Source organism: Dermacentor silvarum, chromosome 5, assembly GCF_013339745.2.
Source record: "Dermacentor silvarum isolate Dsil-2018 chromosome 5, BIME_Dsil_1.4, whole genome shotgun sequence".
Lineage (NCBI taxonomy): Eukaryota > Metazoa > Arthropoda > Arachnida > Ixodida > Ixodidae > Dermacentor > Dermacentor silvarum.
This window is the reverse complement of record NC_051158.1, coordinates 96,417,299-96,443,564: the sequence shown is the minus strand read 5'-3', so window position 1 is coordinate 96,443,564 and position 26,266 is coordinate 96,417,299. Positions and strand designations below refer to the sequence as shown.

The 26,266-nt window shown below is 46.9% G+C and overlaps 2 long non-coding RNA genes across 2 annotated transcripts; both read left to right on the top strand.

The window, feature by feature from the left end:
- Nucleotides 1–264: 264 nt before the first annotated feature.
- On the top strand, nt 265–17,893 carry LOC119452516 (uncharacterized). The gene is made up of 4 exons (XR_005191986.2): nt 265–376; nt 3,431–3,498; nt 15,659–15,745; nt 17,719–17,893. It is a non-coding gene; the product is annotated as an uncharacterized LOC119452516 (long non-coding RNA).
- A 2,987-nt stretch (nt 17,894–20,880) lies between these two features.
- On the top strand, nt 20,881–23,420 carry LOC125945420 (uncharacterized). The gene is made up of 3 exons (XR_007466886.1): nt 20,881–20,977; nt 23,105–23,205; nt 23,298–23,420. It is a non-coding gene; the product is annotated as an uncharacterized LOC125945420 (long non-coding RNA).
- Nucleotides 23,421–26,266: the final 2,846 nt, after the last annotated feature.

The following is a 26,266-nucleotide window of genomic DNA, read 5'->3' as shown; positions in this document are numbered from 1 at the left end:
ACTTTAATCATATAGGGGATCGACACAACCAGAGACAGCCATAAGCCCCTGCGTCTCTAGGAAAAACTGCACTTTGTACGAATAGATTTTCTCCCTGTGTCTTGCTTTTTGTACCTCGTTCTATCTGTTCTTATGAAATTGCAGAATATGTGAAGTTGAGCTTATGCGTTCACGCAAATTCTTCTGTGCTCCGCACTAAATTGGCGACGGACCAAACATTGACTAATGACCATAAAGAGTGCTACAGTTTCTTTCTTGTTTTTCAGTACGACATCATCCACAATTAACTCGCAAGCAGCCATTCTATACGTTGATGTCATTGCTCCTCGGTGGAAGGGTACCGCACGTCACGTATTGTGGATTACACGTTGCACAGGTGAGATGAATCGCAGGAGCGTGGATTTAACTGATAATTAACTGGGCTTTATGCTGGTCTAAGTTACGCTGCTCCGTGAATTGCAAATCTGCTCGATTGTATCGCCGGAGGAGCACTATTGCTGGGGGCCCGCCGCCGATTTGCTTCCTCGGACTTCGGCCTCCTCCTCGCCGCATTCAAGTGGCGTGACCGGTGAAAGTGCGTGGTGGCGCGGGACGCACGATGTTCTCGTACGGCGGTTAGTCTGTTGTTTTCTTTAATATACTACAAGTAACAGCCTTTTTGCCCAGAAGCTGACGGAAGCTTTTGCCATGGTAACACAACTCGGCTGTAAACAATTTTATTGAGATAGCCATTATATGGACACTGCAAGCGCATTTCTGCCGTAGGCGTCGCCTTCGTCATCGCCGTGATGTTTCGTGTAAAGTCAAAAGACGATGCAAACTCGCACACACGCTGTATGTGCGAGTGAAATTTTGCGAGGGTCAGCCGACGATCGTGCTCAATCTCGCGCGCGCCCGGCAGGAAGGCAGGGTGGAATCGCGCCGTCTTCTGTGACGCGCGAGGCACCGGAGGGAGGGAGGGAGGGGGGGGGGGGGAGTCGTTCTACGCCGACGGCTGCTTCTTTCGGCGCGGGCGCCGTATCTTGAAAGCGATCTGCGACGTTTACAAAGTACGCCACCCCGAGTGCCGGAAGCTTCGTATGCGCTGTGCTTTCGACTCTACCCGCATTGCACTTCGTCTACTCATTACTCATCACGTTCCCCTCAATTTCAACAAATATAAACTGGGTATATACGTTGCTTAGTTCACCGCGGACTATGACGAACCTCGTTTAACGCATAAAACGAAAAAAAAAAAGCGAGGGCTCAGTAACTACTTGCAATGCATACAACTACCGAGCAGGACCTTAACCGAGAAAGTGTAAAAGTGGGGCTGAAGATCAATATGCAGAATACAAAGATAATTTTCAATAGCGTGGCAATGGAACAAGAATTCAGGATCGCCAGTCAGCCTCTAGAGTCTTTAAAGTAGGACGTTTATCTAGGTCAATTACTCACAGGGGACCCTGATAACGAGAAGGAAATTTACAGAAGAATAAATTCGGGTTGGAGTCCATACGGCAGACATTACCAAATCCTGACTGGAAGCTTACCACTGTCGTTGGAAAGAAAAGTGTACAATCATTGCATTTTAGCGGTGCTAACACATGGGGCAGAAACTTGGAGGTTAACAAAGGAGCTTGAGAACAGATTAAGGGCCGCACAAAGAGCGATGAAATGAAAAATTTTAGGCATTCCGTTAAGATACAGGAAGAGAGTGGTGTGGATCAGAGAGCAAACGGGGATAGCCGATATTCTAGCTGACATTAAGGTGAAAAAAATGGAGCTGGGCAGGCCATGTAATGCGTAGGATGGATAACCGGTAGACTATCAGAGTTACAGAATGAATACCAATAGTACGGAAGCGCAGTCGAGGACGGCAGAAAACTAGGTGGGGTGATGAAATGAGGAAATTTTCGGATGGAAATTGGAATCAGTTGGCGCAAGACAGGGTTAATTAGAGATCGGAGGGCGAGGCCTTCGTCCTGCAGTGGACATAATATAGGCTGATGATGATGATGATGATGGCGAGCCATTGCTTAAGAGGATATGAGCCATTCATTGTCTTACGTAACGGACAGATTTAATTTCGAAGCAATTTAATTTCGAAGAACCGCAAGCAGCAATGGGTGGGCGAATGCTGCTAAGCATTTTTGAACGGAAGCGACAGCGGCGGATTGTGGGCATACCGTCAGTGTCGTGGTTCTCTCCGTCGCAGCCGACGCATCATGGTTAGACTAGGTGCATCCAGGACAAGCTTCGCTTACCCCTATTTTCCAGTAGAGGAAGGGTTGGTTGGTTTTTTTTTAAGCCCTTCCTCTGTTTTCAGCGAATTTGAAGGTGATGTCTTGTACAGTTATTTTAGGATATTGTGACACATTGCGGGCAAAGGCCGTCTGATACTCTTCAACGCTTAAATAGAGGTAACTTTCTACAAAGGCTGTAATTAGCCTACACAGATTAAGCATTCATCGTTCGCCACTCACCCTTGATTCTTAACTTACTTCAACGAAATGCAAACACCGTGCCTCGCATAGTTCACCGAGGAGACCATAGAAAGTCCGCTACAAGCCTCGAGCAACGCACAATAATTCGTAGCATACAAGAATTAAGGAACATTTTTGAAAGAACGTGTTAAACGTATACACTTGACATTTTAGGCACATATCACTCATAACGTGTTCCACGTTTCATGTAAATATGACATCACTTCCGTGTTTTGTTCTGCCAGTAAAGTTCTTAAGCGTTTGGCATAACGCTTCTAAATTGAGCGAAACTGACCGATTTAACAATTTCATTCAACCCCTAATGGAGACACACATTTCAAAATTTGCCTCCATATCGCCCATACCGTTATTCACATGTAATTAAAATAGAGGCTTTGTCAGTAATATCATTTTTTTCTGAAAGCTGTAAAAACTGGCACATAACGTTTTTGAGCGCTTCGAGTAGCATTAACAGCTTTGCTGCAAAATAGATAGTGATGCTTTTCAATGTTTTTCACTTTTAGAACGACTGGTACTGCTTTATCATTAATAAAATGTCATAATTATTTGGTCACAGGTAATATGAGATGGTGGAAGGTAATAATCATTTAGGAAAGTATAATTAGTAGCATTCATTGATTTGAAAACATAAACACAGGAAAGGAAAAGCGAGGAGCAAAGCTGGCAACTGCCGCCGGAAGGGGCACAACGCCTGGCAACTCTTCAGAAAGGAGGAGACAGAAACATAGAAATGGAAGCTAGGAAGGAGGGGAGGAAAGACGAAAGAAAAAGCGAGATGAGAAATCTCAAAGACTAAAGTAGAACACAGAGTACAGGTAACACACGCTAGGGCACGTCACTGCAATTCACGCTAATAAAGAATGTTAAATATAATAAATAGTTTCTGGATTACTATACACGTATACTAATAATGAATTCTAAAGGTATGCCTTTTGTTTTTGCAGCACTGGCCTTAGGTATAACCATGACAGCGTACAGTACGCTGTTTGTATATATGGGATCCCTGAATAGAGTGAGTATGCTCAGAATATCTCGTGAGAATATCAGTGACGGCCATGATCATTCTCCACGAAATATCTTGCCCTGATCATTTGAAATTTGATATAGGTAAAAATGAAATTAAAGCTGCTGCCGTCATTACCTTTATACCCCTTTGCTGAGATCTTTTTTACAGCGTAAGTTGTTGTCGGCTCATTCCAATAGCCGTTTCGGATGCCGAAGCTGTCCGCCGCCACCGCCGTTGTGCATCCCAGCTATCACCAGGATCGAGGAAAAAAAACTGCCCAGTTCCCGCCGGAATCAAACCCGGATCCTCTGCGCGGCAGTCAGATACTCTATCTTTTGCAGAAACATGCTCTATACGCGCGTCCTAGCGCGCGAGGAGTCCCTAGATGTGAGATGCGCGCGGCCTAGTGTCGATACGTGCGGGCTTTGCATTGCAGTTGCATTTTATTGCACCATGTGGCATGCCATGTAGCAGTTGCGTAGGTAGCGGTACAAGATAGATAGAGAAGTTTTGAGGAATGGAATGAAGATTACGGAGATGTATGCAAAAATGCTAGAATGAAAAGCATGCATTATTTCTATTTGATATGAAAACAGACATACACACAGAAAAGGGGAAATAGAGAAGGAGCAGGCTGGCAACTGCCACCTGCAAGGGCATAAAACCTGCCTAGTGTTTAGGAAGAAGGGCATAAAACAGAGAGACAGATACAGAACTCTATTGATGTTCCTGAGGAACCGCGTTAGAGTACCTCCCTTTTCAGGGAGTCCCCGTAGCCGTCGCGGGCCGCACCCACGTCGGGGTCGGAAGATCGTGGTCCTCCGCCCTGTCGCACGCCCTCTGGACAGCTCGTAGTTGCTCTGAGAGGTCGCCGCTCTTAAGGGCTGCCTCCCAGTCTGTCAGAGTGGTAAGCGATGAGCTGCGTAACGCAGGGCATTGCCAGAGCATATGTGATAAAGAGCAGTATGCCTCCCCACAGTCTGGACAGTGGAGTTCTACATTAGGCGCGAAGTGACTGAATCGGCCACTGGAGGGGAACGACCAGGAGTTGAATATAACCAGAAGGGAAGTAATGAAGAATAAAAGAGCAACTTGACAGGCCACAAAGACGAAAGTAAGGCAAGGCATACTGAGCAAGTGGGAACAGAACATGCACGCACGAAGAGAAAAAAAAAAAAAAAACACGCAGGTCGCACTAATCACAAAAGCATGTACAAAGCTAGTAAAAATATTTCGTCCGTTGCAAAGTCTGTCACAAACGGGATGCCAAGCCAGTTTCTTCTAGAAAAGTAAGCAGGATGCGAAGAGCCTGGTCGCGCCGAGAAGCAGAGCCCCTCGGATACAGGCAATCATCAAGGTTCGTACACTGAAGGCCAAGCGGGCTATACTACCTTAGTAGAGACGTGCGCTGCGAAAGGAAAGCAGGACACTCTAATATAAGGTGCGCAAGTGTCTCGAAGCAACCGCAAGAAGCACACGACGAGCTGTCTACACGTCCTTGCAGGTATAAAAGTTCAGACACTGGTGCACAGCCAACCCTCAACTTGAACAATTAAGTTCAAGTTCGTGCAACACACGGTCCTTCGTGTTCACAATGTTCCTGAACGTCCAGACACGCCCGTGGGCTACCTTCGGACCATACTGACGATGTGCAAAAGTATCACTAACACCGGGAGCTGAAGCAATCGCAGTCCGTTTCAGGCTCCCTGCTTAGAAAACCAGCGCACGCCAGAAGGTGCTATGGCAGTTTGCGGGTGCTGAGTGCATGCGGAAGGAAGGCCAGGATAATCACACTACGTTTTGAAAGCTAACTGACTCCCACTTAAACAAACATTCGCTTTAGCCCTAAGCATCCAGCCAAGTTCTGTCCATGGAAATGCGTGTTGTGAAAGATGGCACGCGCTTATACGTTCTAAGAAACCGGTGCTCAGTAACGCCAGAAACTGGACATATGTGCCTCAAGTAGAGCTGTGAAATTACTGGCGCAAAATCCCAGCATGTGCTACTGAAAACTGCTTCCTTTCCTCGCTACGCTGTCTCTTACGGCACTGCTATGCGCATCCGAAGATTCTGCGCTTGTTGTCCAGAAGAACATGGAAGTCAGTTGTAGGCTGCATGGGCGCGGCGAACAAGGTGCGATGGCAGCAAGCGGCCACCTTCCCTTCTATTGGTATCCATTCTGTAACTCTGATGGTCCACCGGTTATCCATCCTACGCATTACATGGCCTGCCGAGCTCCATTTTTTTCACCTTAATGTCAACTAAAATATCGACTATCCCCGTTTGCTCTCTGATCCACACCACTCTCTTCCTGTCTCTTAACGGAAGGCCTAACATTTTTCATTCCGTCGCTCTTTAGGCGGTCCTTAACCTGTTCTCGAGCTCCTTTGTTATCCTCCAAGTTTGTGCCCCATATCTTAGCACCGGTAGAATGCAATGATTGTACACTTTTCTTTTCAACGACAGTGGTAAGCTTCCAGTCAGGATTTGGTAATGTCTGCCGTATGCACCCCAACCAGATTTTATTCTTCTGTAAATTTTCTCCTCGTGATCAGGGTCCCCTGTGGGTAATTGACCTAGATAAACGTACTTCTTTACAGACTCTAGAGGCTGACTGGCGATCCTGAATTCTTGTTCCTTGGCCATGCTATTGAACATTATTTTATTGCGATAGCAATTATATGGACACTTCAACCGGATTTCTGCCGTCGCGGTCGCCGTGAGGTTCCGTATAGATAAAACCACCGCGCGCCGTATGCCCGAGCGGAAGCGTGCGGGGGCGTGATACGCTATCACGGAGAGAGATCGCACTTAATCTCCCGCGCGCAAGCAAGGAAGCTGGAAGCCAGCGTTGGAGGGAGCGGGGAGAGGGGGAGGGCGCACTTCTACTCTGCCAACACCCACGCTCGTCGCTCGCCCGCACCGTCTCTTATGTCCACACGGCTCTGACCTTTGTATGCGCTGTGCATTCGCCGCTCAGTTTCCGTTTAAGCAATAGACCGCACGTACCTTCGCCCGCTGCGGCGTATGCGCTTGCTGCCAGCGTTTTGACAGTTGTCTGCAGTCATTCAGTGTGATCTATTCATGTTTGTTTGTGCGCGCTCACACCACGCTTGTTCATTCAGTTAGTAATAGTCGGGCCACATTTTCCAACGGACGCTACACATGCAATGCTGCCCGGATCGGCAGTGCAGCGCTACAGGTGTGTCCCTTCGCACGCGCGCTGCCCACGGGAAGCGCTTCTCATCAACACCACCGTTTCACACGCGCCTTCTCGTGGTCATCGAGTCTCTCTTCATGTCGGTCTACTTACGGCGCAGCACACCTGCTTACTTAATCAGCTCATGTTTACTCAATTCATATTGCTACCAAAGCCGCTCACCTTACTTCGTATGACATTGCTGTGTTGCTCTCGCCATCATTGCTTCGCCTTTAGGGCGAAACTGTGACATTTTTGTCTTCTGCATAATAATCTTCAGCCCCACTCTTACACTTTCTCGGTTAAGGTCCTCAATTATTTTTTGTAATTCTACCCCATTGTTGCTGAGTAGGGACAGGGGTGCCCGGTCTGCCCACGAAAACACCCAGACGCGTACAATACCTTTGGCGAGGACGGACACTGCCAGGGAAATTCGTCTGCTTGCACGCAAAAAGTCACAAGCTCTCTGAAGTTCAAGTGCCTTCAATTGCTGATTATATAAGTTGGACCCATTGCTACGGCTACAACTGCCATCTAGCCTTTCCCGCAGCGAAGCAATCTTGCTGTGCCACTTGTGGCTGGGAGTGGCGGTCACGAATGCTTACTCATATCGTATGGGAATGGCCGAGAGCCCGATGTGCGACTCCTGTAGGTGCGAGGAAACCATCGAGCACCTATTGTGTACCTGTCCTCGCTACGACGTACAACGCCTCGCTCTCAGGGCAACTTTAAACGGACCGGACTCGAGACCGTCGCTACACCCGTCACTGGCACAAAAAGTGATGTGTGGAAATGCGCGTTGCGAAACAGCGAGTACAGTATTTGAAGTGCACCGGTTTAAGAGACCGCTATTATGTCCCTGTACATCGACCCACGTGTACTCAGTACTCCTCTCTCTCTATTTTCCTATTTGTATTCCCCCTTTTCCTTACCCCTAGTGTAGGGTAGCAAACCGGACGCTCTTCTGGTTGACCTTCCTGCCTTTCCTCTCCTTGCTCTCTCTCTCTCTCTAGAACAACGAGGCAAGCCTCGACCACGAACTAGGGGTGGATAGCATACTTTATTAAAATGGTGGTCTGGGTGCTGCTTAAGTAGGTATCTTCGAATCAAGTGACGAGCATTGTCAAGTCTGCATGGTCAAGCCGTCAGACGAGTGACCCGCTGACGTGGAGCTCTCGCGCATTTTCCCACTTCTTGTGCCATTACGAATGTACTCACGGAGGTCGTATACGAGGTACCGGTTCCCGCTCCGTTGGACAGATCTGGCCTCCCGTACCCTGACCGATGTAAGAACCATCCCGACCTGCTGTTTCCGACATACGTGAGATGGTAGGCGGATGAGCGTCTTCGCCGTCCGTCGTTCATTGTAAGACGGGTTGACAGAAACGACGGACACCGACACCGTCGGCAACACAGACGCAAGTACCACTTCCTTGACGCCTCCCTTTGTGTCTGCACCGGTTAACGAGTAGCCCGGTACATCATGCCGGTATTCCGCACTCAAACAGGTCTTCTGATTCTAGATTGTCTTCCGGCCTCTCGATTGGAAGCTGGTCCCGGTCCTTGCGACGCTTTTGCCCCGCTTTTCTGGTTGGCTAGCAACAGAGTCATCACCTGAGTGCCATTTCCGGCCGTCTCCCCTGCCGGTGACCGTACCGCCGCAATATTCCACCAACAACTTGTAGCTGTGTTGCTTGCAACTGCAGTGCCTCAGGCCGACGACGAAGAAAGCGCGAGCAAGGAGTGCACGCGCTTTCGTTCTCGGCTGGGCTCGACGCCACAGCCGCTACACCGCTCGCTGTTTCTCATGTCGGGGCACCAGTACGCTACGTCGGCAGCCGTCGTTTCGTCCATACACCCTTCATAGGGAACATGGCTCCTGTGTCAAGCTTGTAATGCTTGTAATACAAACGTCAAGTTTGTAAATGCTTAAGCATTTCTATGCTTATTGTGCGTACGTCTGTCTGTCCCTCCCGTAAGGCGATCGCTTTCAAGATAGAGCCCGCAGCAGCGAGAGACTGTACCTTGCCTCTGCCTGTCGCTTCAACGCGAACGAGACAGCGAAAACACAGCGCCCACGAAGCTCTCAGCACATGGCGCACTCCGCCCGTTTAGCAGATCGCATTCAATATATGGACCCGCGCGTCTTTCTTCAATGCTAACTGAGCGGCGATAACACAGCGCGCCGAGTTATTGCAGTCGGCACTCTCTGCAGGCATCGCACATGGCTTTCAAGATACGGCCCGCGCCACACGTAGCCGCCGCCGGTGCACGGTTGATGACGGTTCATAATGGTTCGAGGAGGTTGCATAATGCGCTAAAGAGCGATAACGGCTTATAATGATCGGAACGTCATCAGCGCACCTGGCGCCGCCACCTGCAGTAGAACCAACCAACAAGAAACAGTGCACATAATAAATGTTGCATGCATTTCATTAATTTCCTACATCTCCCTCGTCATTTCACCTCACGTCCACATCCGCTGCGGGCTATCTATAACACGAGTAAACATTGCTTCTACTCGCCTTATCCACGTCGTCTCGTGCAAGTCTCATTTACCAGTTTGGTGTTGCAACCGCGCTTCTCTGTTTCATGATTATTTCGCGGTCGTACTCGCAATTATACCGAACACAGCAACCTACGACCTCTGAACACCACGTCGTTACTACGGAATGCTTGCGCTTCTTTGAGATAACTCCCACAGGAGATTCTACGTGGATTTTTGAACTAACTTCTTCACTTTGGCAGCCGCCGATTCTCTTCGTGATTCTCTTCAACAAGACGAGAGTTCATCAGACTCTAGACTTATGCATCATGTTTTGAAGCTTCGACGATGTGGGATCATCATCATAATCATGCTCGGGTCCACAGCAGAACAAAAGCTTCTCCTAATAATCTCCAATCACCCTTGTCTTCGTCCAGTTACCTTATATTATGCCTACAAATCATTGCACCACCTAGTTCTCTGCTATCTTCGACTGCGCGTCCCACGGCACTCCTTCTATAGAGCTAACAGACCACTGGTTATCCGCCCTGCGTATTACTTGGCGGGTCCAGCTCCATTTCTTCCTTTAATGGTCAGCAACAATGTCGGCTACCCCCGTTTGCTCTCGAATCCACATCACTGTGTTCCTGTCGCTTAACGTTACACCTAACAAGTTTTGTTCCATCGCTTGTTGCGGAGTCGTCAACTTCTTTTCAAGCTTCTTGGTGAACCACTGAAATTTTACCCCAAATATTAGCAATAAAAGTTGCACGGAGTACTGGTAGAGCATCAAGTTTCTTTGCGGTGTGTGGCAAGCAAGGACGAAGTTTTCGCCCACCGAAGTTTGTCGCCTGATTGATACCTGAGCCGAACTGAAATATGATAAGCAGTGAGCGCATAACTAACTGTAACTGGACAGTGTACGTTCGCGATCATACCTCTAATTAATGGGTAGATTTTTGGGCTTCCTACGGTACAGCTTACCTGCGCTAGGAAATACTTTCATGACAAATATTCGTAGACTTGGAATGTGCAAGCCGCAGCACTCAGAAGCTTGTCTTGACCTCCCAATACATCAGTGGCCATCGCCAGAGATTATCCTATTGCCCTCTCCATTGCTGCAGATATCCGGAGAGCACACATTCAACACCTGACTGCAGTCTTCCGACGATCTTGCTTGCCTGCCACGAAAGAGGCCAGATTCAACGTTTGCGACAACTATTGCAAGACATCATTCCTATTCGATAACACAATTCACGCCTGCTACACGTATTGGTCTATTGTGGGGTCTGTACCGGCCGCAAGTACAACCGAAAATTCCGGGCGTAAAAAAAAAACAGAAAGCTGGAGCGTCGTTGCAAGCTCAAAATTAAGCAACCTTGAAACACCTTTAGAACGTGCAGAGAACCAGACAACATGCTTACGCATATGCTACGGTAAAACTCAACTGCTCTGCTGCTGCAACAATCATCCTAACAAAATTTGAAGAAATCTAGTTGAAACATCGTGTGTGACTACATCTACAGGTTCAGAACTTACTACACTTCCTTCTGCATTTCATTTCATTATTCAGGAGCCATCGAAATTATGGACAGTGTTCCGTGATTCGAAGGTAGCCCTTCAGTGCTTACAAAACCCAATGCGCCACGGATCCAATGAACAACTGCCTCAGAAATTCGACAGACATATCATAGCAGCCACGACAAGGGGCATGGCATAACGTCTCGATGGCTCCCGAGACACTGCAACTTCAGCGGGATTCACTATGCCGATGAAGCCACCGAATCTGCACTTAAAAGTGGTCAATGTGTTTTGATTCTCATTTCACGAACAGACGCTGTGGCTCGGCTGTGATTGATCTCCCGTGAATGTACGTTGCTCTTGGGGTACTCTAACGTTTTCACCGTTCGTTGTCTCCGTGTGTACAGTTACATCTACCACCGGCTTTACCACGACGTGTAATGACCATGCTGTACCATTTGTGGCTAGGAGTTGCAGCTCTTGCCAAGAGAAGGCAGTCTAGTCGACGACGGTAGAGAATCTATTGCGGTGATGAAATGAGGAATTCAACAGGGGTATTTGGAGATTGCTGGGAGAGGCCTTCGTCCAGCAGTGGGCATGAATATGGGTTGCTGCTGCTGCTGATGATGATGTGTTCCTTAATGGAATGACGAACAGCCCCACGTGCGACACATGCAGGTGCCCGCACACAATATCTCTGTTTTCCGGCCTATAGCGTCGAGAGGCAAGTGGTGTGCGGAGTGCTGGACCAATATGACAATCGTCCACTGCCAGAACTAAAAGGTCTAGGCCAGAGCTCCCGAAGAAACTCCGCGCAGAAGGCTCCATTCGCGCTACTAATGCTGTTGTGGTGTACGGGCCTTCAACATAGAATTAACATAAAGCTTTACCTTGGGAGTTCGTGTCTATATACACGGGAAAGGAGAAATCGTTTTTCTCGACGACCACTGCACCAAATTTGATTAAGTTTGTTGAATGTGAAAGAAAACTTTAAAATCTAGAGACAGTTGAAAGCGCATTTTCTATTTAGGATGTCAATTTTTTTATAAAGGTTGTTGGAAATAGCAGTGTTTTAGAAAACGAAGCTATCAAGGTCGCAACTCTGCAACTCAGCAATGAAAAATGATATCATAATTATGTAAATTGCCTCTAATAGTACATTTAAAGTTGCCAAAATTGATGTAATATGCATTGCTCTTGAATGAATCACTAATATGTGAGTAGAACTTTCGCAGAACCCTTGAATACATTGTAACACATTCACGTAAAATAGAAATTATTATATCGGATTTGTCTGCTTTGATTGTTCTAGCGGATTCAGTTTACAAAACTGGCATACCTGTTCTTGGTGCAGAGTGAGCGACTTGTAAGCGCGTTGCTTCTGTTTTGTTCAAACGTACCAATATCCGGCAATTAAAAAAATCATGCAGTATATTAAAAGTTGGTTCCAACTGTTCCTCTCAAGTGCTACATTGGCGCGTGTGTTACCTCAGGAAAGCGGTTCTGCGTTTTACATGTATTTGAATAGGCGGCATCGAAGTTGGGCCCGAGCGTCGTAGGAAATGCCCCCGCTACCGCTTTATAGTCTACGTGGTTTGTTCGGGTCACCTCTCTTTCTTTCTCACCCCCATACCCCTTATTCTCGTGCGAGCTAGCCAACCGGAACTACCTCTGGTTAACCTCCCTGCCTTTTTATGCATCCCTTCTTTATATTTCGCCTACGTCTATGCTCGCGGGATCGAATCCCGGCCACGGCGGCCGCATTTCGATGGGGGCGAAATGCGAAAACCCCCGTGTACTTAGATTTAGGCGCACGTTAAAGAACCCCAGGTGGTCCAAATTTCCGGAGTCTCCCACTACGGCGTGCCTCATAATCAGAACTGGTTTTGGCACGTAAAACCCCATAATTTTTTTTACGTCTATGCACGCTCAATGACTACCTGACGATATTTGGCACCAGTATTTGTCAGCAAGCTGTTTAAGTGTAGAATGCTTTGCATCTGGGGCGCTATAACGTAAAATGATTCCAAACTGTTTTGATTCCAATTTCTGCAATCAGCCTCCACTATTGGTCAAAACATTTTCGTGCCACTCCCAACTTCGCGTGTCTGTCACGCGACGTCACGAAAACCGCGACAGCTCCCCATCTGATATAACGCGAGTACACACTGATTATGCATGATTAAACCGCACAAAAGAAAAATAATCAATCCTAATTCGACGCCTTTTCATCAATAACTCTCTGCTATTGGTCCAATGTTTTCTGGCTACGCCGACTTCGCCTGTCTGTCACGCGACCTCATCAAATCGCGAAAACTCAACACATAAAAGTGACGCGTACGCGAAAAGAATGCATTAATATGCCGAACAAACATGAAAACTTTTCTGAATAGCCACAGACTGCCCCGTTCCGAAAGGAATAGAAGATGGCTGCCCGCCGATCGCTCAGGCCCTCGCTACTCGCACCTGCCGGTGAGCATGCATATATTTGCACATGATAAGCCTTTTTGCGTGGCAGTAAAACGTTATCGAGCCCTTTCCGGATGCATACGACACCGCTCTGCCAACTCTTCCTTGTTGAGGATCCATTTTAGCGGCATTCTTATCCTTCCGTTGCACGCCGCCGCGATTTTCGACCAGCCACCGCAAGCTATAAGTAAGGCGAAGCGGACCAATCGGAGAAGCAGGCGCCAACCTCTTCATGCGGTTATCTATTTGCACTGTGCTGGCTCGGCCCCATCGAAACCCTCTCCGCTAGAGCATGCTCCTCGCCTATTGTCAGCCAATTAGATAAGAAAAACCGCTGAGTGTAGACAATGATATTGGTTTTGAAAGTCAAAAAAGGTGACCTCCTATAAACGAGGAGAGTGTTTGATTGGGTTGTTCAGCCAACGCTGCGGGTCACCGCCCGATGCTTGCGTCGGTGGTTACGTAAATTTGACGCCAGGAGTTTGGAATCAAAACAGTTTGGAGTCATTTTACGTTGTAGCGCCCCTGGAGCTTACAAGTTAAGCCATAAGCTAAACATTTCGACAGAATTACCTGTCTGGTTGGGAAATTGATAGACTTAGAGATTGACTCCAACCAAATAAGGAAATTTACTAGCCCGACGTTTCGGAACCAATTCGGCTCCTTCTTCAGGGGGTATTCTTCGGAGGTGACGGTGTGCCACTTTTAAAAGGTCCGTCGTAACAAAGGAGAGGAAGGGGGAGACAGCGTAAGGTGCGGAGACACTTGGCCGGGCACCTGTTCTAGACAGACAAAATAGGTGGTGGGGTGGGGGGTGGGGGGGCTTCGGCGTCGCTGGTCGGCTGGGATGACCGGTGCTGGGCGCCATTTTGTCGCCCTTTTGTCGCGGTTCCGAAACGTCGGTCTAGTAAATTTCCTTATTTGGTTGGAGTCAATCTCCGTCTTTAAGTTAAGCCACAGAGTTAGCAAGTTAAGTGGTAGTCTCAAGTTGATTTTATGTGCTTTTTTACTGACTGAAATATCAGGACAAGTAAAGTGACGTTAGTTGTACGATAAAATGTTGCCTTCCCAGAAAAAAAAAGACACTAAGAAGCTCTCTTAGCCAGGAGCATGATCTGCGGATTATGTCAAAATGTTATCCAGCAAGGCATTTAAAGATGAAAATGTGGCTACGGTTCTGAACTTGATTTCCGTGATTGCGGCTGGACAGCATTACACCAATGCTCAATATCGGAATTCACCTGGAGTCTAATTTTACAGAAATATTGTAAAAATTAAGCAAGAAACAAATTCTCATGGTTTATGGGCCAAAACAACGGTCTGATTATGAGGGACGCCGTAGCGGGGGACTCCGGATTAATTTTGACCGCCTGGTGGTCTTTAACGTGCACTCAATGCACGATCCACGGGAGTTTTTGCATTTCGCCCTCTTTGAAACGCGCCCGCCGTGAAAGTGGATTTGATCATGTGACCTCGTCTTAGCAGCGTAACGCCAAAGCTACTAAGCAACCACGGCGGGTGGGAAGAAACATCGCAAGAACTGAGAAATGAAGCTAGCATGTGAAATCACAGGTTCTTAGCACGGAGCTGTTGATTGCTTCCAGACAGAATTTTGCTGAAAAATTCTTGAGAGAAACAAGGCGATGCAGGCTTGAAGCGATGAGCCAGTGGCACACCGACGAGTGGGGGAGGGGGGGCGTTGTAACCCCCACCCTCAGGCCAAGTTAGCCCCCCCCCCCCCCCCCCCCTATGCATCCAGCCCCATCAGTTCAACGTGTACCTTCAGCGCTCTGATCACATTGTCATTACAACTCGGGCGGTTGCTTGAGGTTGAATTTTCCTGATGAACACATACAATCTTCCGCTGTCTTGTTACTCATGCACTCTTAAATTACTTCGAATAAAACGCTGAAGTACACATCGTCATCATCGTTGGTTTCATTATTATAATTATTAGGCAATGTATTGGCGGTTGGATTCCTCTGGCTTAAGCAAGGAAATTGCATATTATGCAATGTGCTTGCCCCCCCCCCCCCCCCCCAGAAAAAAAAAATTGCCCCCCCCCCCCCCCCTGGCAGAGATCCTGGGTGCACTACTGCGATGAGCAGTAGTGTAACTACTACGAGGAATGTAGCTGGAGCCAAGGTTTCGACAAGGGGACTTCATCAGTGCGGCAGCTGCTTTTCTTAGCAGCCGTTAATGCCAGCGGCGCCCTCTCCTCAACTCACTTTTCCTAACCAATTGCTCAATCTCCCCCACCTTCAATGGAAGGGAAAGAACTACGGGTAGATAAAACACTACAAAAGGAAACTGTCCTAACGACCACTGCTTTCCTTTGCAGTGGTCGTAGCAATCCTTGTTCGACCACTTTTTATCTTCGAGAAAGATGATACGTTACGAGTGTACATGACTTTGCATCTTTTTACAACTTGATATGACCTAGTCCGCTTTCTGAGGAGTTTCTAACGGGGCTTACTGTTTCTTCTTAACAGGTGTTTCTGATGGTATACACAGGACTCACTTCGCCTTATGTAGGATTATGTCTACTGGCTATACTATTCCCGTTTGTACACTCCAAGGTAAGTAGCTGATATCGGCACATAACAGACAACGACCGTCATCGACATTTACAAGAAATTACGCTTTTCGTTGGTACTGAAACTTGAAACAAAGATTGCCGCTTAGAAGTCGCCAAAGCTTGTTCGGAAACATTTGCAACCCTGAATAAACGTAGGCCACCTGAGTGAACATTAAGAGAAAACTGCGCGTAAAAAACTAGCCAACCCTTTCCCTACCGAAAGATGGGGGTAAGCGAACCTTGTACTGGGTGTACCTAAACTAACCTTGATGCGACGGCTGCGACGGAGAGAACGACGGCACGGATGGTATGCCCGCTGTCAGCCGTTGTGGCTTGCGTTCGATGTCTCCAGTTTGCTCAGCGGCATGGTTAGCAGCATGTGCCCGGCACTGCCGCTCGCGATTCTTGGAAATTAAATTCCTTCAAAATTAAACCTGTCCGTTACGTAAGACAATGAATGGCTCATATATATATATATATATATATATATATATATTTTGATGAAGGAGAAGAGTCAGTTTTCTGCCTCCTGTGTGAGTCCACGGCTCAGTGACGTGGAAGGGGGTGAGAGGGGCTATATAGTCACGAAGTGAGAGAAGACCCGCTTTAAGCAATGGCTCATGCCCCGTTAAACGCGGCCTCCCCATTACGACGACAGAAGAGAAGTGAAATTATACGCTGGAATGATTAGCGGCAACGGAGCCAGCTGTGGAAGCAGACGACGACGAACGCGCGAGCAGTGACACGAGCGCGTGCCCAGCACGAGCGCAAAGCGAGGAGCGCCAACAAACCAGGTGCGGAAGAAGACAACGACGATCGAGCGAATGCTGATGATGATAGTTTTTTGCGCACACGGACGCCACCGAAATCTGAGCCTTATAACAGGCTTAGCTTGAAAACGAAAACGTATATCTGGTAAGCCAGGAATTTGGTTCCTCGTAACACCGACGTTAAGAAATAATGTAGCTTTTTCCTTACAGGTGCCTCCAATCAGTTTCTTTCATCAACGTAGCCGACGACTCCCACCACCGTACAAATATGGAAATCAGGGACGTAGGAATCTGTTTGTGAATAGCTGAACAAAGAGAGGGGGGTTCACTACTATTACCCATGGTACATAAAATAACGCATAACCAATAACTAACCACATTGTTTAAAGAAGCACGTTTCTACCTGTACTGCGTGAGTTTTTTGGAAGTCGTCTAATAATGAAGCTGTGTCGATCTTGTTTCCTCGTTATATAGTCGACGGATAGGCTGTAGAAATTGTTAAAATTGCACTACTCAATGACTGTCCAAGAATAACCTTTAGGTGCGAAGCACCTTATGCGCCCGGACTGTCGGCGTGTCCTGTCGTAATCGTCGTCGTCGCAGTCGTACTCACGGTAAGCATGCAAGCGGCTCGTGCTCGCGCTCGGCACGCGCTCGTGCCACTGCTCCTGCGTTCGTCGCGTCGTCGTCGTCTTCCACAGCTGGCTGTGTTGAAGCTAGCTGGTTCGTGCTCGCGCTCAGCATGCCACTGCTCCCGCGTTCGTGTCGTCGTCATCTTCCACAGCTGTCGTCGTAATAGGGAGGCCGCGTTTACGGGGTTATGAGCCATTTCTTAAGGCAGTATGAGCCCATTAGCGGTGCATCACTGGATGTTTCACACCTCAACAGGTTTCATGTTAGTGGAGCTGCATTTCGCTCAATAGGTCATTTGACACTGACGCATAATTGTGCGGGACGCGTTTTTATTTTTGTGCTTCCTTGTCCACCAACATATGATTCGTATGGTATACTTAAATGAAGTTATATGAATGCATGTTTCGTCTTGCTCAATATTGCGGCAGTTGTTCGTTGCAGCGACTGACAGGTTTCGGGTGCGTTTTAAGCGAATGGAGCTACAAAATTGAACCACACAATGATACTTTGAGGTCACTCAATAAACCGGACCTGTGCGATCCGGAGAATTATATTGCCTTTTTCTTTGCAGGGTGCAGGCGTGGCGACAATAGCCACCGTTATCTTCCAAATATGGCATATCACAATATCACTACGGAATAGCACACCACCACCCAGGATGCCAATTTCCTTGGAGCACTGCCCTGGAAACGTCACGTTGTTTACTTCAACGCCAACGATATTCAACATAAGCAGCTCGTTCGAAGTTCCGAGGTACTGGCGTAAATATTCGCTTTTATCCGATTAGCATTCTTTGCCTACTTCAGGACATGTCATCAAACAATCAATCATTCTATCTATCTATCTATCTATCTATCTATCTATCTATCTATCTATCTATCTATCTATCTATCTATCTATCTATCTATCTATCTATCTATCTATCTATCTATCTATCTATCTATCTATCTATCTATCTATCTATCTATCTATCTATCTATCTATCTATCTATCTATCTATCTATCTATCTATCTATGTCCTTACGCCAATTAGGAGACCCAGGTTATCTAGTGGCTTGTCCTAAGCATGTGCTCGTGGTCGTGATTGTGATCCCATTGTCGTCAAGCCGTGGTCGTCACACCTTCGTCGTCATACAGTCATCGTCATCCCGTTATCCTCATGCCGTCGTCATCATGCACCTTCTTCGCTCTGTCGACGTCGTTCCTTCTACGTCATTCCAACGCAAGCATGATGTAATCATTCAACCGTGATTATGCCATCGTCTTTGTGTCTTCGTCATGCTGTCGTCATTGTCATGCTGTCATACCGTCGTCGTGATGCCATCTTCGTCGCCCCATTTTCGTCATATCGTCGTCATGCTGTCGCCATGACGTCCTACATTCGTCATAATCCCATTGTCCCCAATAGTCGTCGTCACGCTGTCGTTTTTATGCCACTTTCATCATTTCATAATTGTCAGCACAGTGACGTCATACCGCCTTCGTCGTTCGGGGGTCCACGTCCTTCCTTCTTCAATACATCGTCTTTACTGCATCGTCGTCAGGCCATCAATGTAATTGCTGACGCACCAGAGCGAATGTCATAGCAGAGTGGGGCTGATTCCGGCACCGGTGTATGTCGCATATAGCCAAATAAATGGAAATTTTAGAATGACTACAAATTCTAAACAAAAGTGTCTTCAAGAATACAGCGAGTCGCTATATTGCTTGATTGCTAATCGCATTAATGTCCAGAGTCAGCGTGAGATTTGTTCCTGCCTGAATTTATTTATTCTGTATTTCCGAGGGAAACTTTTCGGCGCCGGAGCTTCGCCACTTTAAGAGTAACTACTGACGTGTAAAAAAAATGCCTCTCGGTTTCATCAGACGAAATGTCCCGCTACACTTATTGTTTATTGAGAACCGTTATATTTAAAGGAAAGTTTACGAAAGCGTGCATTTAGACAAAGGCCACTTTTCAAGCAAAGTATGGCATATATGAGAAAATCTCCAGATGGCTCGAAACATGGCTTATGCCATACTGTATGCTTTCGTGTACTGCAACCTGTTTTGTGCATCTTTTTGCGAATAGCTGCGCCTTCTTGTTGTGTGCTTAAAACACAACATACACATCCTACAAGCTATCCACTTTTTGAGTAGCATCGAGAAATATATGCCAATCAATCAACCAATATTTACCGTTAATAGAATAGTAGTGATACATAAAAGAAAACGCAGAACAAGGTCCCAAGGTTGCAAATCCCAAGCGGTATCTCCTATACTAATAAAGCAAATTTATTACAGTGAACAAATAGCACAGGCTAAAACTAAGATGTTAGCAGTTACAATAAGAGCATAAAAATTCAGTGGCGAGCATGAAAATCACCGTAAAACACGCATAGTTGACGAAGGTAGTGAGTGTGGCGGAATGCCAGGAATAATTGCACTGTTTCTACATTAACTGACATTTGCATTCGTCAAACCTGCGACAACAGACCGCTTTAGCCTCTCTCGGGCAATTATTACGAAACTATCGAAAACAGATTCTCGCAAAATCCAGCCGTGGGAAGCCTACGAACAGTGTGGTCTTTACAGACATTCCTCGCGGCTATAAGTAATGTAGCATTAAACTCGGCGCAATTTTTCCACCACTCCGTTTCCCTCCACTTTCCACTCAATGGCATGTGCAAAATGCATTGTTTCCCAGCGGTAACTGGCAGCGGCAGTGGTGCCTTTGCGAATTACTGTGATCCTAACGGGTTGCGTGTGTTCATGTCCGGTGACTCAAATTTAGAAGGCTACCTTTGTGCTGTAACTGGCTTTAAAAATAGCTTTCGGAAGCGAAAAATAAAGTAAGCCGAACAATGGGAACTACGAGTACATCGTCCACCACGGCGTCCGTTTCAGGTGACAGCGCTAGCTTCGATTTGACGTCGTGTAGAAAGCAATTAAGTACAACTACCCAGTACTCCTGCACTTGCTTCTCTGAAGTGCAGACGTCTTCAAGGCTAGTTGGTGATAAATCGCTCACGCTGCGCTCGCGGAAACACTTCACAGGGCTGTGTAATGTTTGCATCGGTGCGTCCATGTTGTTGAGCACTGCATAACGAGTTATTTGGTCGCAATATCTGCCCTGTGTGCAATGCATAGGACGATCTCCATCACATGACCTATTGCACGCAGATGCATTTACCATAATTGCTTCGACGCCTGCCTGAAAACCAGGACGTACTGAGCCAATGAAACTCCTAAATGGCTTTTTAATGCGAATAGTATAAAAAGCCCGCCTATCTGTATATCTACCTGTCTATCTATTCAATTGTGAGAGCAAGCTAATGTAAATAATAATTAATTATTTGCTATAGTACTCATTTTTACTTAATGGACATCTCACGACTTCTTTTACGGATGTACTCTTGATAGCCTGATATAACCGTCAATAGAATGGTAATTTTATTTCATATCTCTTTAATTTATCATTATTTGATAACTGAACAATTTATTGTTTGTGGGGAAGCCGACCACACAACAGCAGCTAAGATTTCTAATTACATCCAAAGAAATCACTCACTCATTCTAAATTTTCCTGAAGTAGAATGGTGTTTGGAATTTGTGAGTTTAGGAAGGCCCTGCCACACGGCGAACAAAAAGCGATTTTTCGCTAAGGAAAATATACTTATCGTGTGGTGCTTTCCTTCCTGTGGAAGGCAAAATTATTTTCAGATTTCCCGCAATTGTTCATTTCAGATCCGAAGAGTCGTTTTACCTGTTTCGGATGTCATACTACTGGAGCAGCTTCTTTTGTGTTTTTGCAACAGTTGCCATTGGCGTGTTGGTAAGCGCCTTGACAGGTAAAGCTCGTTTTTGTTTGCTCTCATTCAGTCAATAGGGCTCATTTTCTTACGACAAAAAAAAAACTGTTTCGTTCTCATCGGTTCACTTTTCGATCGAGTGAAGAAAGAGTTACGTTGTTGCTCACGAGATTAGTACTGAAGATCAGCAATCACAGGAAATGACCCACCAGGCTCTCCTTATTACATTGTACTGTATCAAAAAATTTGTAAACGTTACGCTGACATTCCTTTCCATCGGTTGCATATCGAGGAGAAAGAAATGCCCCCCGATATGGTTTACAAATTATTTAGCGGTTTCGATATTTTTAGCAACTGTGCGCATATTTCAGGTTTTCAACTGAGTGATATGAAAGTGAAGCTAAAGTAAGAATGACATTTAACCAATTATGTGCTATATCTAAAGTAACCATGCCGGCCTCTCATTAGTGCTTGCTGAAACAATGAAGTCACATGTGTGACTTCATTTTGTGTGACATGTGTGTGACACGTGTGTGACACACAAATGAAGTCACATGTGTGCCTGTTACGCATGCCATAACAGGCACACATGTGACTTCATTTGTGTGACGTGTACACCGATGACCCTTCATATATTACAGCGAAGCTGTTAAGGGCTCAGTCTTCGATGGTCGTGTCCGGATGTAGAAAAAAACTCATTCGCCGTATGCTGCATGTGCGAGTGAAAGCGCACGAGGGCGAGGCACGCGTGCTTTAACGGGGAGCGAACGCACGACGGAGAGCAAACGCGACTTCCCAGTGGAAGGGGAGCGGTGGGCGAGAAAGGCATCGAGGCACCCTAGACTGTGCGTGTGTGTGCCAGCTCTCCCACTGTGGCGCATGCGCGCCGCCCTGCCGGCCTCTGTCGCTTGTGCTGCAGACTCTGGCCTCCCGCTCGCCTCTCCCCTAAAAGTGTCGACAACGGCGTTTAGCCGTTCCGTCACGTAGACATCGCGCTAGCGCTCTTATGAGTTGCCCTTACGACTCGCGATGGGCCGGCCGCGTGCCCTTCGTTCGGAGGAACAACGCAACGAGCGACGGGGAACTGACAACTCAATCTCTCACGTGGAAGGAGGACAGCTGGAAGGCCGCGCGGGAGGGAGGGGTTGCGGCTTCTCCTCTGCGAGCAACCTGCACTTTGCGTGGCGCCAGGTGGTCGCGCGCACCGTATCTTGAAAGTGATCTTCAACACGGCTCTACCTTTGCTTGCGCTGTTCTCTCGCAGCTCAGTTTCCGTTGAAGCGATAGACCGCATGAACCTTCGCCCGCTGCTGCTGGCGCGCTTGCTCACGCCAGCGTTTTGACAGCAGTGGTGTGCGGTCATCCAAACAACGCGCAGAACTGTTGTCGACGGCGGCGGCGTTTTGCCTGCGTTCGCACCAAACGCGCGCGGCGTTGGTGGCGTGTTTATGAAGAACGTGCCAACCTTGGCCGTACGCCCTATGGCGGTGTACCGTAGCGACCATAAGGCCATGGTCCATGTGGTCAGTAAATAATTGAAACCACCGGATCATATATATTTGTCATTCTTTGATAGTTCAAATAGCCAATTACACCATCACATCTTAATAGTCATAATCGGAAATTCATGATTCCCACCATATTGCAGCTTCGCTGGTCTTCTATCTCCACCCCAGTGGAAGGGCTGACAGATTTTTAGGAGTAATGCGTATGCTGGTACACTGACATTGTGCCGCCATTTCGCGCATTTGTTGCCTGGTATCGAATGCTGTCAAGTCACCATTTCGGGTTTTTCGTTTTGAGGTTTCCTTTCTTTTTGTGTTGTTATGAGAAAGGATAAGCTTGAAAGATCAAATAGGCTGATAGGTGCCTACCAATGATGTTCATCCTATTGCCCATCGAAATACAACTAAAATCCAAGAGAATGCACCTGAAAAGTGCTTGCCCTTATACTGATTTATGTATTTTCCAGTTAGACATAAACGTGTATGCTAACCGAGACGATTTTGTTTGACCTGTTTTTGTTGATAAGGGTGTTAATAAGGTGTTTTAATAAATGGAAGCTTTCAAAGATTGCGATCCTCACGGTAACGATACTATTAGCTTGTACTGTATGATAGAAACATTGCGCGAAATAATTCTCGTAGGAATGCTTGATTATTCTAGGAGAAATGTGGAGTGAAAACGAGAAACCGGAGTTGTGCAGTGATTTGCTCGTCAGAATATGGCAGAAACGTACACACCTCCAAGACGAATCGCCACTCGAGGTAACTATTCCAGCTGCATGCACTCCTTGAAGAAAGTAACTATATTTACATCAGTCAAATTACTTTACCTTATATCTGTTTTGCACTTTCAGGATATGAAGAGATCAAATTTTGACGAACAAAAGTGCATCGCAGAAGTTGAAAACTTGCTAATGCCTAAATCAGAGAGCCATGTGTAGGTAAAAGTTGTGTACATTAAAAAGGCACTGAGAAAGAGGAACAACAATACTAATGTTCATTTGTCTATAAAATGACGTGCCTAGGAATGATGCACGTTTAAGAAAATGTTTGTTCATATTTGCAAGAGTGGCTCCGGGACCTACTTGGAAATGATGAAGGCGACGAGATGCGATGGGGTAAGTACGTGCTTTAAGGTCAAAACACTACAGTAATACAGCATGTTGAAACGCAAATTTTCAGTAGTGAAGCAGCGTCGTCTTCTACACGGGGCGGCACATGCATGCTAACGAAGTAGAGATGCACAGGATCATGCGCACCAAGCAGCAAGCGTCTCGAATATGTACACTATACACTATTTTGACGTTCCCCGTCACTGATAAATGGGGGTGACCCCTTTTCATTCCATCGCATGTTATGTGCTACAGAGTTTTGCCAGTGATTGGATTGGGGGGCCGGTGTCTCTGGGGCGCACAGTAACAAGATAACAACGCATCCTGTGGCCTCTGAAACGTCACATACCTAACGACCCGGCCCCCCGGGCTACGCAATGGGTCACTTCGCTCCCCCTGGCAGGAGCCTTCCGTATCAGGCTGTGGCGGTGATGCATAGGACAAAGAGGAAAAAAAAACGAGTACAAGAGAAGTGAAACGAGAGAAAAAAATAATGTAACAACCCTAAAAAATATATTGCACAATTAAATTCGAACCGAGGACTTCACCATCACGACTCAGAAGCTTGTCCGCGGCGCCATGAACAAGACGGATAAGTTCGTTATTACAGAGGTCCTGGATCGGCTGCTGTTGCCCGTCATTTTAGCCTATTTGGCTTTAATGAGGGACCCCCTCACTCTAGTAAGTTTCTAAACTATAAGCTAGGAGACCAGTGACTTTGACCAGTGATCCAAGGCCTTGTCCGTCGCCGACGACAAAGCCTGCTCCTTCTTCCGAAAGAGCGCTCGCCTTTCCACCGCAGTCACTCGCTCACTTTCAATACCCTTTGAAATAAAAGAACAGTGAAATCCATGAGTAACATTGGCTCCTTTCCCCGAGTTCTCACAAAGGAGCCAATTAGGCACGCAGATTTCAATGTCATTTGCTTTCCATTGTCATCAGAAGCCAGCGCGTGACGGTGGTATAACTGGGAAAGACACCCGCATGTGTCCTGCCATACACGTTCTTCTATCGTCGCCATACAACCGTATACTCCTGCCGCCATGCTCATGAGAGACCTTGGCAAGCAAGTGTCATGGTAAAGTGGGAGGTTACCGATGCAACGGAAGTCTCAGAATGACCACTGCAGATGTTAAATAAACGTGAATTTACAAATACAGCGTGTCGCTACATTGCTCGAATGCTAATCGCATTATTATCGACAGTCATCGAGGAATGAGTTGTGCTGATGAGATGACTCCAAGAACACGATGCTGTTTGCATTTCGCCCACATCGAAATGCCGCTGCTGCCCCAGATAATCAATCATGCGACCGCGTGCTGAGCAACGCACCGCTATGTCTACTAGGAAAGCGCGGTGGGTATCGAGACGGTTACCTTGGCCCGCCCGTTCGTTCGGTTACGCCCATGACAACCGTCGTTGTCAAGTCGCCAACAGATCTTCTCAACCTCAGCTTAACTCTCACCAGAGGGCGACGAAGCGAAGAAAGTTTCGTTCGAAGAGGCAAACAAAGCTTCGTTTATTAAAGGCACTGCCGGGGAAGGTGCTTAAATTTAGCAAGGGCTGCTTAACTGCCAGCGACAATACAAGGTGACACGAAGGTATTACACAAAGTGCTACACTATAGAGAAAATTTGTGCTCTGCATTTGTGCAGTTCATCAAATTGGTGCTGCAAGGCATAGTAGTACTCAAAAAACAAGAGAACTCTGACAATGACTTAATGAGACTGAAACAACTTAGAAAGAAATCAATGTAACTCGCTGCACCAATACTCGAGGAAAGTTATCTGAGATGTTAACTTTGTCGAACAGAAATGTTTTCAAGCTACGTAATATCACTCCGAGCTGAGGCCAGCAGAATATCGAAGCTAAACATTCTTGTCAATGTTGCATGTTGGTTTCTTTTCAGAGCGAATTCAGTTTATGAGTAACCGGTAGCTCTCGGTGGACACCAGCATTTTGTGGGGAGATGTCAAAAATTACACCGCCCATGCACCCCGTACAGATGGTCAACCAGCGAAGCTGAAATGTGCGGCCACGGTGTTTATCACTGGGTTAATCGCGGCGGTTCATTAAAGCCTTTCTCGATTATTGATTACGTCTTTGTCTAGCTCGGCCGCACGAGACACTGGATCGGCCTGACATTGCCGCTTGCGCCCCGCATCGCGGGCTAGGTCTTCTGCCGAGGCGTTGGTGCAACACCGACGATATCTTTCCTGCTCCTGCCTCGGCGGCTCATACCCACATATCCAATGCAGGTATGAGCCACACGTGATTTCCTTCCTTCCTTCCTTTTTTCTTTCCCTCCTTCCTTGCTTCCTTCCTTCCTTTCTACCTCCCTTCCTTCTTTCTTGTCCCTGGCTCATACCCGCAATCCAATGCGGCTATGCACCACACGTGATTTTATTATCGTTAATGGCGATGTAGCTGACGAGCATGAAATGTTATAGATGTCATGACCTATCAGTCCTGTTAGTCATACATTCGTACCTTTCCATGCCAATTTTGGTATATGCCAAGTGAACGAGACGCGAGTTTTCGATTGGTTTATTTCCGCCGGAAGGTTTCTGTGGTTCGACCGGGAGTGTTTCGCCTAGGCATATACAGCTTTGGGGTAAAGGTGTTTATGTACAATAATTATGCTATGACAGCGAGTGACGCCCCAACAAAGATTGTGGCCTGGGACACAGCTTGTCCTCTTTCTCGTTGGC